This window comes from Scylla paramamosain, chromosome 32 (assembly GCF_035594125.1).
Source record: "Scylla paramamosain isolate STU-SP2022 chromosome 32, ASM3559412v1, whole genome shotgun sequence".
In the NCBI taxonomy this organism is placed as follows: domain Eukaryota; kingdom Metazoa; phylum Arthropoda; class Malacostraca; order Decapoda; family Portunidae; genus Scylla; species Scylla paramamosain.
The window spans coordinates 15,810,444-15,821,096 of record NC_087182.1 but is presented as its reverse complement, the minus strand read 5'-3'; positions in this window follow the sequence as shown (position 1 = coordinate 15,821,096).

Genomic DNA, 10,653 nt, shown 5'->3' with positions numbered 1-10,653 from the left:
TGTTGTTTCTTTTGTACATATTCATAGTTCATCACTATTTTGATTAAATTCTGTTGTAGAGAGGACAGTAGGATCAGTAAACCAAAGTACTATACACATGCTACTACTGTTTCACAACTTGGTACACTGTTTTGTATTTACCATGTAACATTTTTGTTTTTACATTGTACATCCATGTAACATTTTCACATTGTACAACCATGTAATATTTTTACATAGCACATTTATGTACATATAATTATTTATTTTTTTTCCAACAATGTAAATTTTTATAGACAAACTTTATCATGAAAATAAAACAATTACATGACAAATCTTTAAGATTAAAAAAAAAAAAAAAAAAGTGTAGACAGCATGATTCTGCCTGGTTTAATAGGGAAGGTAAGTGATAGGGGTAGTTTCTTAAGATGTGCGCAAACATTATAAATCAATACATGGGTAAGTAACACAAATACACCCAGTGGAATACATTATCAGAACATGCTTAAAAAGAAAAGCATTAAAGGATTAATTCAATCCTGTAACAATGCAAACAGGAGAAATGATGACACTATAGTTTTGAAGGATAAAGTTTCTGAAGAGCACAATGAAAAAAAAAAAAAAAAGTCATTACAGAGTGTTTTTGTAGGCGACACACCAGTTTTGAGAACATAAGAGGCTTGGTGTGCTTGTAAGGTCTACATGAGGTATGACTATAACTTATTTCGTCACTGCAGCAGAAAGGTGACTAGCAAATATTGCAGAGTTGACTGTAAAGATTAATTAATTGGGGAGAGAGATAGTAGTAGTAGTAGTAATAGTAGTAGTAGTAGTAGTGACGAGTAGCTTAAGTTAATTCATTACATTAAACAAGTGTGTCATCCTAGATACTTACGTACGTACATGTGTGAGTCTTTAATATGCACTGGGTGTCGCGAGAGTAGGAGGTGCCTTAACAGGTGAGGCAACACAAAACCAGTGAGTGCTGACTCCTTTGAGATCTTGTTACAGATGTGTGTGTGTGTGTGTGTGTTACACACATACACGAGGCGAGGCAAATAGGCGAGCCTATTAATGTGTAGCCCCAGTTCACCTGGCAGCAAGTAGATACGGGATGTAACCCGGTGTGAGGTGTGTGAGTGGTCTTAGCCCTACCCAAAGATCGGTCACTATGAGCTCTGAGCTCTTTCCGTGGGAGATCGGTTGGCTGGGTGACCAGCGGACGACCGTAAGTGAATCACACACACACACACACACACAGTCTTCTTTCGGCTGCTCCCATTCAGGGGTCGCCACAGCGGATCACTCTTCTCCAATGCGCTCGATCTTCTGCGCCTTCCTCTGTCATGCCCACCGCTTGCATGTCTCCCTTCACAGCATCCATAAACCTTCTCTTTGGTCTCCCTCTTCCTCCTGCCAGGTAGATCTATGTCCAGCAGCCTCCTCCCCACATACCCCTCGTCACTCCTCCTGACATGTCCAAACCACCTCAGCCTAGCCTCCCTTGCTTTGTCCCCAAACCGACGTACGTGTGTTGTTCCTCTGATGTAATTTCTGATTTTATCCTTCCTCATCACTTCAAGATCGCAACATCTTCAATTCCGGTACTTCCAACTCCGCTTCCTGCTTTCTCGTTAGTGGTACTGTTTCCATGGTGGTACTGTTTACACACACACACACACACACATACACACACATTATTACATATCTAAAAAAAGAAACCATACGCGTTCACAAATTCCTTCACTAAGTGTGTGTGTGTGTGTGTAATTTCGTTGTAATGTACTGGTACCGTATGTCAGAATAAATCACTACTCCATTATCCTCTCTGGTCGGGTCAGGCAGCGGCGTGAGTCAGTTCCTGTGGCGAACATTCGCGAGGACTTGACAGAGCGCGCTAACCAACAGGCACACTCACCCATGCGTCCCTGTGTCAGTCAACAGGCAGGGTAGTCGGCGTCTTCTATCAATAGTCTTCGTCTACGGTACATATATGAATACAACAGACAAACGAGTGACTGACTGATGGATTTACGTATTGCTGTATATATATATATATATATATATATATATATATATATATATATATATATATATATATATATATATATATATATATATATATATATATATATATATAAGGAACATGGCGGACATAGGCATCGGTAAGGTAGAATGAATTATTTACAGAAATACATTCAACATAACTTTTTATAATTTCTTATGGCAGATAAAAAAAAATAAAAAATAGCGAAAGACGAGCAAAATTCACAATAGGGGCTCAAAATGCAGCAATATGGAGGGAATAGTGCTGGGTATAGATGCATTGCCATACACAACAGACTGGTACGTAATATGGATTGCATATGATTACAGTAGGTAGATGCTATGAGAAAATACACGACGGGGCAGGAAAGATGTGAAAGGCTAGGCAGGGCAAAGGACAGAGCTAGGGCAGGGTAAGGGAAAACAAATACAGGGCAGGGCAGGGCAAAACAAGATACGGGAGGCAGGGGAGGGGAAGACAAGTATAGATGAGGGCAGGGCAAAGCTGGATACTGTTTGGCAAGGCAACATAGGGCAAACATATGTCAGGACAAGGCAGGACAAGAAAGACTAGCACAATATGAGGCAGGCATGGCAGTGCAGGATAGGGTAAGGCACGAGAAAGCAGCAGAGAAGAGCAAGGCAGAGGAGGACAGGAAAGATGTGATGAATGCATAACAATGACAGCTAACCATCCCATGGTTGTCGCGGTATCTAAGAATACCTTCGTTCAGGCTGCAACAGAGATTCTGAGTTCAAGAAAGTGATAGCAGAGATGACATTACAATGACACATTTGTGGGGAGATAAAGATTAGGGTGGAGGCGTTAGTGGGACTGAATGAAGATGACACGCGGCGAATTTGCATTACTACCGAATTCTCTGTTGCAAGATTAAAAAATTCCTTCAGGTTGTGTACTCTTTTACTGCGGACAGCACTTGTCAACTCTTGAGTGGACGGCATCACGATATCTGACAATGAGTAACTGTCTTACGAGTACAGGAAACGTACAAACGCCGGTTTGCTTTATGCTGGGAAGTAACAACCAGAATAAGCATCTTTTGATCTTTGACTGCCATGGCTTTTACAATGTTGTTTAGAGTACCATTTCGGGAGACACCATTCATAGATACCAGAACCATAGATATCCTGGAACGCGTTGGTTTCTCATATGGACTATTTTCAAGGTTAAAACAGATAATTTGTCGGTTTTTCATGGGTGTTTTTCAGGCTGATGGTACAGAATCGTTGTTAAGCCCAGTGATCATGCAAACGTCCCTGAAAACCTCAATGCCAGTTCAGTAAAATCGTCTACGGTTATTCTCATGACATTACAACTGACATGCCAACAGTTAACATGAACACGCTTCGTCTAATGCTGTTATGCGTGCCAATGTACACGTTTGAATTCTAAATAATGATACATGTGTTTCTGTCGTGTTGCTCTATGCTGCGGTTGTACATTTATTGCCCTCGCTCTAATGCGCGCCCGATCTGAGTCAGAGACGTAACGTGGCGCAGGCAGGGCGAGGCGAGGGGCGGCGGGGTGGTGCGAAGCGGGCCAGCCAAGGTGTGGTACTCTTCTCATATTTATCCAGGACTTCATTCATTCAGCATTCACTCAACACTCTACACTCCACAGCAACGGTGTCCCATCTAGTCTCTTCCCTGTGTGTGTGTGTGTGGTGTGTGTGTGTGTGTGTGTGGTGTGTGTGTGTGTGTGTGTGTGCGTTCCACTCTCGAGAACGCTTTGTATCCTTAATCGCACTGGCGTTACCCTTTCCACCCTCTCCCTTCACCCACATGCCCGCGTCATGTGGCCTCCCCGCTCATCATCACTGTCTGTGCTGTGCTGATGTAAGTCAAGAATCACACAGAGCACAGTTCCACCAAAGTATTAAGATACGAGAAACATTAAAAAAAAGGTAATGTAATTAAATTATAACTAAAAATCAGGATACTTAGCCACGATCGGCAAGAACTGGAATACTTTAAAAAGAATAAGGCGCTGTATAAAGTCGTTTATCTTTATTAGGTGTACCGGAAACCAATCGTGTGTCGGAAACCTCACAGTAGCATGGTCGAGAAAACTAATTGCTGGTGATACGTCTCTACTATATTTCAAGGAAGATGTCCAGTGCAACATTTTTTTTTTTTCTAGGCACTTGAAAAAGGTTTTGTGTTTTGTAATGTCACTGAATAATAACCGTTGTTAGGTCGCGATAGCTGCACGGTGACAGGTGTCTACCATGTAGTGTGTAGGTACGGCAGGTCCCTCCGTGCAGCTTCTGTGCCTCCCGCGTCTGTCCTTTCAAACGGCATCGACACACCAACAAGTATTATGAATGTAAATATAATACACTATTTATAATGAAAATCTGAATCAGCAGGACTTAAAGTTGTATTTACGATTATATATGTATAACACTGGTTCTGCTCATCATCAAACGTTTTCTTTGCATCACGTTTTGGATTCATCTTAACCTTTCGGTCTGTTTTTACCTCACTGTTATTAATGTTAGGATATAATATTTTCCCAAGTCCGTAAGATATATTCTGTTTCAAGCTAGGAAATCGTTGAAGTGGTGATTGGTGACTGGTGCGAGGCTCAAGATAAAAAATAATGAGGAAGCATCGTAGCTCCTTTTAACATAGGCCGTGTTCACTTAGCACGGGCACATCAAGAGAAGTGAGCAGTGTATGACCTAAGGGATGATGGATCTGCATATGAATGAAAGAAGGGGATGAAGTAAACCAAGGAAGAAAGGATTGCACAAAACATAGCCAGAGGGAAAGGTGCGAGTGGGACACGCGTGAAAAGCAGATCACTGGTGAAGACTGGTGAGGATCAGCGACATGAAGGACACCAACAGGAATACTAAAATTCGGAGAGAGAGAGAGAGAGAGAGAGAGAGAGAGAGAGAGAGAGAGAGAGAGAGAGAGAGAGAGAGAGAGAGAGAGAGAGAGAGAGAGAGAGAGAGAGAAAGAAAACAAAATCACATTCTGACCTCGTATTACCATCAACATTAGTCAATACTATATACAATGCCGCTACAGAGCCATTATCTGAAAAAAAACGGGTAGAAAATCACATTCTGATCTCGCATTATCATCAACATTAGTTATACTTTATTGTAATTCCACAGCAGGACTAAAGGTGCCTTTCTAAATGGTTAAGGAAAGGAGAGTTTAGCCATATATCGCGATACATTGGTTTGTATACAGCGTCTTGGAGTCTTGTGAAAGGAGATAAGTAGAATCGCAAGCACACGTATGCAAATAGTTTCAGTCCCGGCAAAAACGCTTGAGTCAGAGTAAAATATGTCCCTGTGGATCATAGCAAGGCTTCAAGAGGAGCAAAAGACCGCCGAGCCAGCACCACCTCACCACAACATTCGCCCACCATCACTAACACACAGCCTTAGAAGATACAGAAGTTCTATTATGAAGCAACACATTTCCCGGAGTAACTCGTCGTGTGAAAAAGATGTGGCTCTTGTTCAGACTTGTACAGGTGATTGTTCCTTGCTGATTGCAGGATAAAGGTTCACTTGATGATCTGATCCACACGCCACTCCAGCAGCCACTTGTGAGGATTCAAGCTGATGAGATACTAATTCTCTCTCTTATACTCTTATCATTATTTCATTACGAGTTGTTTGCAGGCCAGATAGGGGAATACTCATCTCATACTAGTTATTCACGTTTTTCTAATATTTGTTTTCTATTCATTCAGATGTGATGAAATATAAATCCTGTTCAGGCAGTTTAATACTCATCTCTTACAAGTTATTTACGTCTTCAACATTTTTTTCTTTTTTTCTTTTTCATAGATTCAAAGTCAGTAACATACTAATTCTGTCCCACCCTTTCATTATCATTATTCCATTTGGGCTGCATAAGCCGGCCAGGGCATTAGACGAGCTTTTAAATTATTTACGTCTCCAAAAGTGCTATTTTTCCATTGTATTATGAAAATGTTCGTGCCAAGTTGTTTGATTTGGTGGTGCTGGACTGGGCCTCAACACGCCATGCTCTTTGCTGGTATTACAGTAGACACGCCCAGCATTTGGTAAATGGTGTTTGAAAGGTCTTGTCCACACCCATAAATCAGGCTGTCTTGGGTTCTGAATTCTTTTCGGGAGGGACACGAGTCCAGCACGTGATCCCCAAGACCGTGGTGAATCACACACACACACACACACACACACACACACACACACACACACACACACACACACACACACACACAACTCTCGTTTAATTATACGTAGGTTACTTAAGGACGGACGGCACAGGCTGATAAAAAAAAAAAAAAACGAAATACAAAGTGTGCGATGATAGAAAAAATCCTCTTTAATCAAGTACAATAATATCGGAAGGCATAAAAAAAAATAATGATAATAGTGAGAAATAACTTGCACGCAGAGGAGGAGGGAAGTGAAGGAACAAGGTAGTACATAATTGAGTTGCAAGAAAGAAGTGGCGCAACGACTGGCAACATCACGACGGAGGTGACAGGGGAAAGCAAGTTACGTTTCATGCAGCCAGTATTTCTTTAAGCGTATATCCGAACGTCTGCGGTGTCCATATAGAGAAGCCTCAACAAATATCAGTGTGGTTATATCTCATAGAGGTTAACTAGTAAAGGTGTCAAGACTCGCATGAAAGAAATAATGGAGAAGAATGAATTCAGTCAACATCTCTTTCTTACTGTTGCGCGTGGCATCTAAACAGCAGACAGTTTGTAGTGATGCCAGTGTGTTCTGTCTTAGAAATTAATTGTAGTGAAGGAAATGAAGTTCGCATGACACAATTTAAGCTCATGAGTTCAGTCCACGGCCATCTAGATAGGGACTTTATAATATATTGATCCCTCGTAGATGCCTCGGCGAAGAGTAAGATATGAAACAGAAAGGGTTGAAAAAAAGTGTATATATTTATTTATTTATTTTTTGTTTATTTTATTTTATTTATTTATTTACTTATTTATTTTACGCGTCAGAACATAAGATGCTTGTAGTGGATAATAACGGTGATGGATGAAGATAGGGGTGATGAGGTTCTCCTTGCGTCCCACGTGGCCCCATTACTCCATCAGCCTCACTAATGATGATAAACTACCGCGACAGAAAATAAACAAAGAATATGTTTTCATGGGCGTCTCTCTCTCTCTCTCTCTCTCTCTCTCTCTCTCTCTCTCTCTCTCTCTCTCTCTCCTCCAGACATAGTAGATGAATTTTAACGAGTAAATGTACGGGGCGACACTGTCTTGGTCCGACAAACACTTGAACAAACAGATATGCGGGCTTCGGAAAGGCTGCGTAAGGGAGGAAAAAAAAAAGTGCTTCTGTGGACTTGAGGAGGGTGGCGGTGCAGCAAACACTTAGTGGTACGAGTGCGCGGCGTTCTGAGGTGCAATTATTCTACGTGCAATAAAACAAGAACCGTATGTTTCCAAGGCCCTGTGGCGCGAAAGTGAGGGATGAGAGTCTGTTAATGCGACAAAAACTTGACTATATGAGTAAACGGTGTTCTGAATGAGTTAGGGTTAGATAAATTCCTATTCTATGGAGGAGGTGAAAAGTGTGTTCATTGGGTATGGGGCAATGCTGGTTTTTACACTCCTGCAGTGTGTTCCGTCTTTTCGATGCAACAAACACTTGAATTCAAAAATAGTACACCGTGTTTTGAATAGTTTACATAGATATCATGATTATATAAAGATGAACGGAAAATGTTTTTTGTCAGTTATGGGAGAATGCTTCTTCTACACTTCTGGATAGTCTAATGGTAGCCAATATTGTCTTTTCGGTATGACAAGCCCTTTGATACAAAAGAAGTACACTGTGTTTTTTAATAGGTTATATAAACAATGTTGTTATTTAAACTTTAGATGACAAACATCCACTCGCTTCTAGATTCTAAACGCCAGCGGATGTTTGTCAGTTATGAAAGAATGGCTTTTCTACGCACATTTTCGGGGAGACAAATGCTTAAATAAAAAGGAAAGGTAAACGGAAAAGGACGCTTGTCAGTTATGGGAGGATGTTTGTTTTACACATAACATATCACAAATCTATATTGTCTTTTTTTTTTTACTTCATCATTAAAAAAAAAAAAAAAAATAGTGGCCAGAATAGGTTAGGTAAATTTTATCATTCTCTAGGGTAGGTGAAAGAAATAGTGTGGGACAACATTCCGCTCCGCATTCCTGCTTAGATTGATCTATAGGGAGTGACACACACACAACTTTATAAGGACACGTTGTTCTGAAGGCATTGGGTAAATACTGTTATCTGATGGAGCTGAAAGGAGAAGAATGTTAATCAATTATGGTACAACACATCTACACTTAGTCTAATGCATTGTTGTGTGCGTTTTTTGTTCTGTATAGATTTTATGTTATGTGTAAAAGGATATACTGTCTTTGGTATAGTTGCTGTATTCCACGCCCGAATTAGGCTAACGTATCTTTTCTTCTCTATATTTACTTTAGATTTTGTTTTTTCGACGGAGGGGCGATACTGTTTTGTGCACTCAAACGACAAACACTTGGCTACCTGCGAGTACACAGGTTCAATAAATACAAAAGGTGTTTATCAAGTGAGGGACAATACGCACATACTTATGTATTCTTTTGTGTTTTATCTTCAATATAGATTTTTCTTTCTCCTCTCGCCTCTTCAATATAGATTTTTCTTTCTCCTCTCGCCCCTATGTACCTTACGCAGTGTTCCTTTATCGCTTATCGGCCTGCTATCAGTATGACACTTTCGAACACTGATGTATCGCGTCATTGAAGAATTAATTGGGTGCCCCCACATACCGGGTGGCTCTGAGGTGACTACAGGCATTGACTGCAAGTCTAAAGGCTGGAGGTTCGATTCAGGGGCGTGGCTTTCTCAGTGAGAGAGGTAGTAGTTTCCTTTAACGTTGGCCGCAGCCATGTGATCTCTTTGTTGCTGCACCATAACTCAGTGAATGAATGAATGAATGAATATATAAATGAATAATTAATTCAATAAGTCAAACCTGCCACGTATAGTTGTCGTGAACATACGTGGTCACTTTGACCCAAATGATAAAACTAGCCATTTCATGACGAGGTTTGACGCATTAAGAGACGAAATAAATGTACTCGTACAGAACGACACCTGTCTTGCTTTGGCAGAGAAAACTTGAGTTTTTTTGGGTAGAAAGATATATCTAATTCTGTAATAACACACAAATTATAAGAATAATAATGATTATAACAATAATGATAATAATAATAATAATAATAATAATAATAATAATAATAATAATAATAATAATAATAATAATAATAATAATAATATTATTATTATTATTATTATTATTATTATTATTATTATTATTATTATTATTATTACTGTTAATATTAATAATACATTGTTTCATAAGGATGAATCTTCTTTGTAGGTTTAAAGTATAAGGAGGCAGAAATGTACTTTTCGATCTTGAAACTTAACGTGTCATTAGTGATACTTATGAACGTCATTTAGTCAACAAATAAAAGGGTGTCTAAGTGTTTCTGACAAGTTTCGTAACCAGTGACGCATGTGCAAGTAAAAACAGTATTGAAACCAAGGAAATGAGCAATGAATATTGAGTGATGAGGAAAATGTACACCTGTGAATAATCCTGCTTCCTTTATGGGCGCGTCAAAGAATTCTGGGCAAGTTTTGTAATGACAACATATGCTGTTAAAAAGAATACTTGGAACAAAAAGTGATAAGTGCTGAATGATGTCAAAAATTAACACATGTGAACAGATTTGCTTTCTTGTATAAGTGTGAATAAAAAAAAAAAATCTTTGCGAGTTTTGTAACTAGTGGCAGAGTGTGGTTATGCAAGAGAACACTCATAACAGAAATGAGCGATAAATGCTGAATTATGACGCATATTAAGACTTCAGAATAGTTTTGTTTAAATTTATCAGAGTATATCGGACAAGTTTTGTAATTAATGACTTCAAATGTGAGTTGAGAGAAAACGCAGAGTAAAAGAAATGAACAATAAATAGTGAATTATGACCCAAATTAAGACTTTTAATAGTTTTTGTTTCATGGGAATCGGTTCCTCGTCCAGTAAAATCAAGAAAAAAAGTCTTGCTAGGTGAATGGCCTTAATCAGAATAAAGTAGAGGGTAGAAATTAAGACTCAGAGTGACTCGCAATGTTAAGTAAAAGGAGTACTCAAAATGAAAGAAAAAGCTAATTATAACGAAATAATAACGTAAATTAACACTTTTCCGTCAATAACCAATTTCTCACAAAAAGTTACTGGCAATAATGAAAAAAAAAGAAAGAAAGAGCTATGCTTAAAAAAAGAAAAGAGAGCGAATTTTGACAGAATTATACCGGAAATTAAGGTTACTCATTTGTTTTTAGTCAATGGCAATTTGTTCTTTGTTCCGTGTGAAAACATTAGCTAGCTTGCTGAAATATATCACGAAGAACCTTAATCTATTCTCACCCATGAACTCAACAGTTTAATCACATTTTTTTTCCAAGTAAGTCATATCATTCTGCTCGATAAGTAATAAACATGGAGTTAAAATCACCTCCACAAAACACTTTACGTCAACTTCCGACCAGCTAATTC